The 5,817-nt window shown below is 40.5% G+C and overlaps 1 long non-coding RNA gene across 1 annotated transcript; it reads right to left on the bottom strand.

The window, feature by feature from the left end:
* Window positions 1-329: 329 nt before the first annotated feature.
* On the bottom strand, window positions 330-5,519 carry LOC132206780 (uncharacterized). Its single transcript, XR_009443153.1, has 3 exons — window positions 5,452-5,519; window positions 3,218-3,280; window positions 330-465 (listed from the first exon to the last, which is right to left on the bottom strand). It is a non-coding gene; the product is annotated as an uncharacterized LOC132206780 (long non-coding RNA).
* Between the last annotated feature and the right edge of the window lie 298 nt (window positions 5,520-5,817).

Below are 5,817 nucleotides of genomic sequence, written 5' to 3' on the forward strand. Positions count from 1 at the left end.
TATTTTTCATACTGAAGCAAACCCTGTGCATGCTGGAATGGGCACATATCGGTTCCCAATCCGTTGCTTGGAAAATCGGGCACTATGCTGTTCAACTGCACCGTTCACTGGTGGGACGGCATCAGAAAAATGGTCCCTGTCTAGACGTGTTTATCGTTTTCCAACCACTGTTGATCCAGTCTCATTCAAAGGCCTTAAGGATCATTAGGTTCATAATCTCTTTGTGATACACTGCTACCACAAGGGTCTATCCCTGTTGATGCTCACCATTCAGTCATTTTGAGTTGTATTGAGCAGTGCGCAGAAGAGGAAGCCCTCCCAGACTCCGATAGATGGCAGGGTCTCTCCCTGGGAAATCCATGGCTGTCGCAGCATACAGTTCTCCAGTGGATGTAATGAGAGCAGTGGAGTTGTGTTGAGGATTGTATGGACAGCAAGCCATGCCACTGATGCGATTGTGAATTTCTGTCAAGTCAGTTAATTCCAAAAAGTAAACAACCCAATAAAAATGTAAGAATTGACCACTTCCAACGTAATGATAACACTTCAACATTCTTGACCATGGCAGTTTGTCTCTGCAATGGTCATGTTCCAGAATGTCAATAGGCATGCCTTTATAACATTTTAGACAGTAGCTTCCTATGTAATTAAACACTAGCTTTCATACAGTTGCTTGTGTACAAAATACGTGTTATAGTAGGGATTCTACTGAAACACATGAAAATACACTTTAAAAAGGAACAGCAATTCACCAAAATTCTCTGACCACTGATGGCAGCCTCAGGAAGCAGCAGAATGAAGATAGAAAGGGAATGGATCTTTTGGGAATCTGTGCTCTGTTCCTGTAAGGATGAAGTGATCAGCAATAGTTCTGCAATGAATTAGCTGGTCAGAGTGATGAGACAAGGATAAGCCCCATCACTCAAATTCCATCATTCACTCACATTCATACCAGTTTTTGAGCAGGACTGCAGAGAAAACCTATATGCATAATTCAATGCAATACTTGTATTGCCTTGCAATCTTCAGTTACTATGTGGTCCTCATGTTTAAAACAGGAATTCATGAATTAAATCTAAAATAACAGTTTCTGTTGTGTATCTATATCCTTTTTTTGGGGATGTGGCAAATAATGCTGAAGGATACCAAAGAACAGAACACTTGCCCATATTTTTCCATTTACAGTTAGCATCAGTTATGGCCATCTCCAATTCAGAAAAATATATAACTGACCATGCTGCAATCTCAATTTATAAAGCAACCATGCTAATGGGTAATCCTTCTGATAATTCAAGATAATCTTGAATCATGAAAACTTCCAAACAAATTTCATGCTTGTCTTCATTGTTGACACAGAGACCAGATCTTGTTTGTTTTATTTATGCTCCCAGAATTTAAAAATATGTTAACTAATCTCTCAACCACAATTTGACTTTCAATACTGAGAAAATTGGAATAAAAGATAGCAAACTTATTTGCCAAGTATTAAATAACAAGCTCTTTAAAATGCACTATTGGGCTAAGTATTATCAACTTGAATGAAATAAATTCTTATTCCCTAACAGTCTTTATTGGTAACATTTTCGATTGAATACTACCCTAATATCAACAAAAAGCTATGCCTGCTATTTTCTATGATGTGGAAGTGCCACTGTTGGACTCGGGTGTACAAAATCAGAAGTCACATCACAGCAGGTTGTAATCCAATGGGTTTACTTGAAATGACAAGCTTTCAGAGTGTAGCCCCTTCATCAGATGAAGTGGGAGAGAAGAACACTGTTACAGAATTCATAGCCAGAGATCAATGGGCAGAAGGATCATAAGATCATACAAATTGTGTGAATGGAGTGTCAACAGGCTAATTAATGGGTCTCTGAATGTGATCAAGAGTGTCAGAAGGTGTGAGTAAAGTGTCAACAATTGAACAACAAGCTAAGGGATGACCTATAATCCGATTTAAATGAAGCAGAGAGATAATTACAATTTTTTTAAAAAGGTATTGGAGACAAGCCAAATGACTGGAATAACACAACAGGTATAAGAGGCACATGCCAATTCAGACCCTCAGCATGCAACTCTTATAACTATTATGTTATTCCAGTCATTTAGTTTGTTGCCAGCACCATCTCATTTTTAATATTTTGTAAATATTTCTCAGTCCCAGTTGCCTGCCCCATATCTTGAGACCATGACCACTGTTGTGGATCTGCCAAGAGGGGGGAAACATCCTGCATCCATTCTGTCCAACCCTGTTGAAGTGTTATATGATTCAATACAAACCTCTCACATTCTACTACACTCTCGTTAATGTGGGCCTCATCGACCCAACCTCTACTCATACGACAATCCTCCATCCCATGATTTCTATCGTTCTTGTGCTTTTCTTTGAATGACAGTGGCCTGTACACCCCAGCCAGCTGACAAACCAAAATTATTATTGTGCAATTTTAATCAACAGAGAAAATCACATTTCTGTCTTAAAGATTCAGTCAATCTAATGATGTTTTTCACCTGTACACCACAGTCAGTTGGCAAAGTTTATCTTCACCCTATGGTTGGACTAAAGCTTCCAGTTAAAAGAATTTGAACTTAGGCAGCATTGAGTTTAAATAAACAGCTTTTAAAAACATAGCTCACCACGTAGAATTATAAGCTTTTATTTTGAAACTGTCCCCACCCTTCAGTTCTTCCTCTGCTATAACCTAAAATAGCACCAACAGTGCACAATCACAAACTGAGTTTCTTTTGAAGAAGTGACATTTTGTTATCCAAAATATAGAAGAAATTAAAAAAGCAAGAAGAATAACATGTACATTACTTTCTAAAAACAGCTAATTACAAGGTCTTTAGATGTTTTGACAAGCGTTGTATGTCAATGATAATTATTTCAGTAGAGACGTGCAACCACTGTATCCAAATTGAAAACTGGTTCTCACATTATCATATTAAAAAGCCATGCAGCATGTGTACCCAGTAATTGTATATTAGTATATTTCTTCTAAATTCTAAAATTCCAGAAAAGTTACAACCATAAATGTTTGGTATTCATGGTATTAAAATGCAACGTGGCTTCTTTCTACATGTGCGGTTTGGTTCTGACCAGAAATACTTACATGGCTGCTGGCAAGATACCAAACTGTGAAGGAGCAGCCTGAGCTCCCACTCACCTCACTGTACAAAATCTTGCCTTATTCCCTACAGCATAATCACCACCTACCTCCGTTTTTCCTTTACTGAAACAACTCTTTTTTGTTTTTTCATCTGAGAGCCATTCTGCTCCCTAAAGAGAGGAGGAAAAATACCACAAGGTTACTATTGAGACAACATCCAGCTCTAACACATTTCTCAGAGCCTACGCTTACTGTATCCTGACCAATGATTGTTTTAATTATGAAATACCTCACTGTCTTTGTGAAAAGTAATTCCACAGATTTAAGGTAGCCCCATGTACACATTTAAAAATACTTCAAATTAATTGATGCAATAGTGTGGTATGGCAGGTTTAATTTATCAACATCAATCAGCATGTATTTCTAACAGATGTTCTTTAATTCCTACACAGATGGTGCAGCTGAGTAAGACAAGAAAGTCAAACACAAGTGTTGAAACATACTCACTGCAAGTACAAACGGAGGAGCCCAATGTCAGCTTAGCACATGGTGTTGTTCAGAGCATGAAGTCCATCTGCCCAGTCATGGAGAAGACCATGAGAACATACCGATGATTGATGTTTCAGCTTCCATTGCAGACACCAAACAATGTTTGAATGTTGTAATAGGAAATCAGACAAAAGCCATGAAATTTCTACTTGCTGCCATGAAGGCTCAGACTACTGCCATTGTGGATGCCAATACCAGTGCCAGCTGGGCAATAATCTGTCCTACAGATTACTGGGATTACTGAAATCACCGGCCTGTCAGGGGGAGGACACAGCCTCTGTGAAGCACCAACCTGCTGGCCTCTTCCCGGAAACCAGGATTTGTGTTCCCAGCACTTTTAGGAACACAGCTCCCACAAGAGTCGGTCCCAGCTACTCTTCACACTCTTGCTGTTGCCTAGTGCCCAGCAAGCCCATGCCAAGGCAGTACAATCTGAAGTTAGACATTCAAGATCAGCTTGCAGGTATGCTGTGAACCCTCTTGCTCTAAAGGTCAGCACCTTCCGTGGGCCATATTGCAGGGACTGAGGTAACACAGCATAGGAGCACTAGGGCACAAAAAGGCACCTACATGCAATATACAAGGGCAATCAGTTAGGAATTATTTGAGACATTAAATGTGTTTTTGGTTAAAGTTGTTGTGTAAAGTTTATTTGTTTATAGCTTTTGTATCAGTATTACGACCATGGGGCCTGGAGCAATGGTCCATCACAGCAGGCTGGCTAAGTGGAGAAATAGTGAACACTAATGGTCTGGCCTTTCATGAGTGGCCTTTCAAGAAGGAGAACTACTGTCTAATGGTGTTCTTGTGGAATGCCCATCTGCAAAGTGCATTTGTCAGCTGCCTCCTCCTGTCCACAAACCACCTCCCCTACCAGCCATATATGGTGGAATTGTGGACCAAATTCATCATCTGGCTCGATGGTGAACAGCCCTTACACATTCATCTACCCTCGGTCTCTTTTCAAATGTCAGTTCTGCTACCCTGGGAATCAGCCTGGCAAACCTTCATTATACTCCCTCTACAATTCCTTTTACAATTGTAGCAATTGATCCTGTATTTGAATCCTCTGGCTATCAAGGCCAACATACATACCATTTGCCTTCTTCACCACCTGCTGCACCTGCATGCTTTCATTTGGCGAATGGTGCAGAAGGACACCCAGGTCTCATTGTACCTCCCCCTTTCCCAAACTATTGTCATTCAGATAATAATCTTCTTTCCTGTTTTTGCTATCAAAATGGATAACATTACATTTATCCACATTCTACTGCACTTACCATGAATGTGTCCACTCATTCAATTTGTTCAAATCGCACTGCAGCATCTCCGAACCCTCCTCAAAGTTCACCCTCCCACCCAGCTTTGTGTCATCTGCAAATCCGGAGATATTACATTTAATTCCCTCAGCGAAATTATTGATATATGTTGCGAATAGCTGGAATCCCAGTACTGATCCCTGTGGTACCCCACTAGCCACTGTTTGCCATTCAGGAAAAAAAGACTCATTTATTCCGACTTTTTGTTTCCTGTCTGCCAACCAGCTCTCTAGCCATTGTCAGTGCATTATCCACACCCACAATCCAATACATTTTAAGTTTACATGCCAATCTCTTACATAAGTAAGTTGAAGGGTCTAGGCCCGAAACGTCAGCTTTTGTGCTCCTGAGATGCTGCTTGGCCTGCTGTGTTCATCCAGCCTCACATTTTATTATCTTGGATTCTCCAGCATCTGCAGTTCCCATTATCTCTCTTACATAAGTCACTGTTTTTGAATCTATAAAAAGCTTACCTCGAGTGCCGGTGCCTTCCATTTCTAGTTGTAGCAGCAGTGCGAGCGGGAGCTTGGAGCAGGAGCCTGTCAGAAAGCCGATGAGTCACTGTTTTTGAATCTATCAAGAGCTTACCTCGTGAATAGGCGGAGGTACACTGAGCAGGAGCTGACACGGGACTGGTGAGTAAGTGAGGTAATATATTTGTGTGGTTGCGTTACCCGAAACACTACCCAGGTAGTGTCTCCCACCCATCCTCCTCCTCTAACCAAAAACAAAGGTTCTGTGTGCCTGATTGGTAAGGTAACAAGTTTATTTTTTACTCTTTATTTTTTAAGTCTTGGGAATTTAGAATAATGGGAACAGAGGTCACGGCAATTGAATGT

Source organism: Stegostoma tigrinum, chromosome 2, assembly GCF_030684315.1.
Source record: "Stegostoma tigrinum isolate sSteTig4 chromosome 2, sSteTig4.hap1, whole genome shotgun sequence".
NCBI classification, from domain to species: Eukaryota; Metazoa; Chordata; class Chondrichthyes; order Orectolobiformes; family Stegostomatidae; genus Stegostoma; species Stegostoma tigrinum.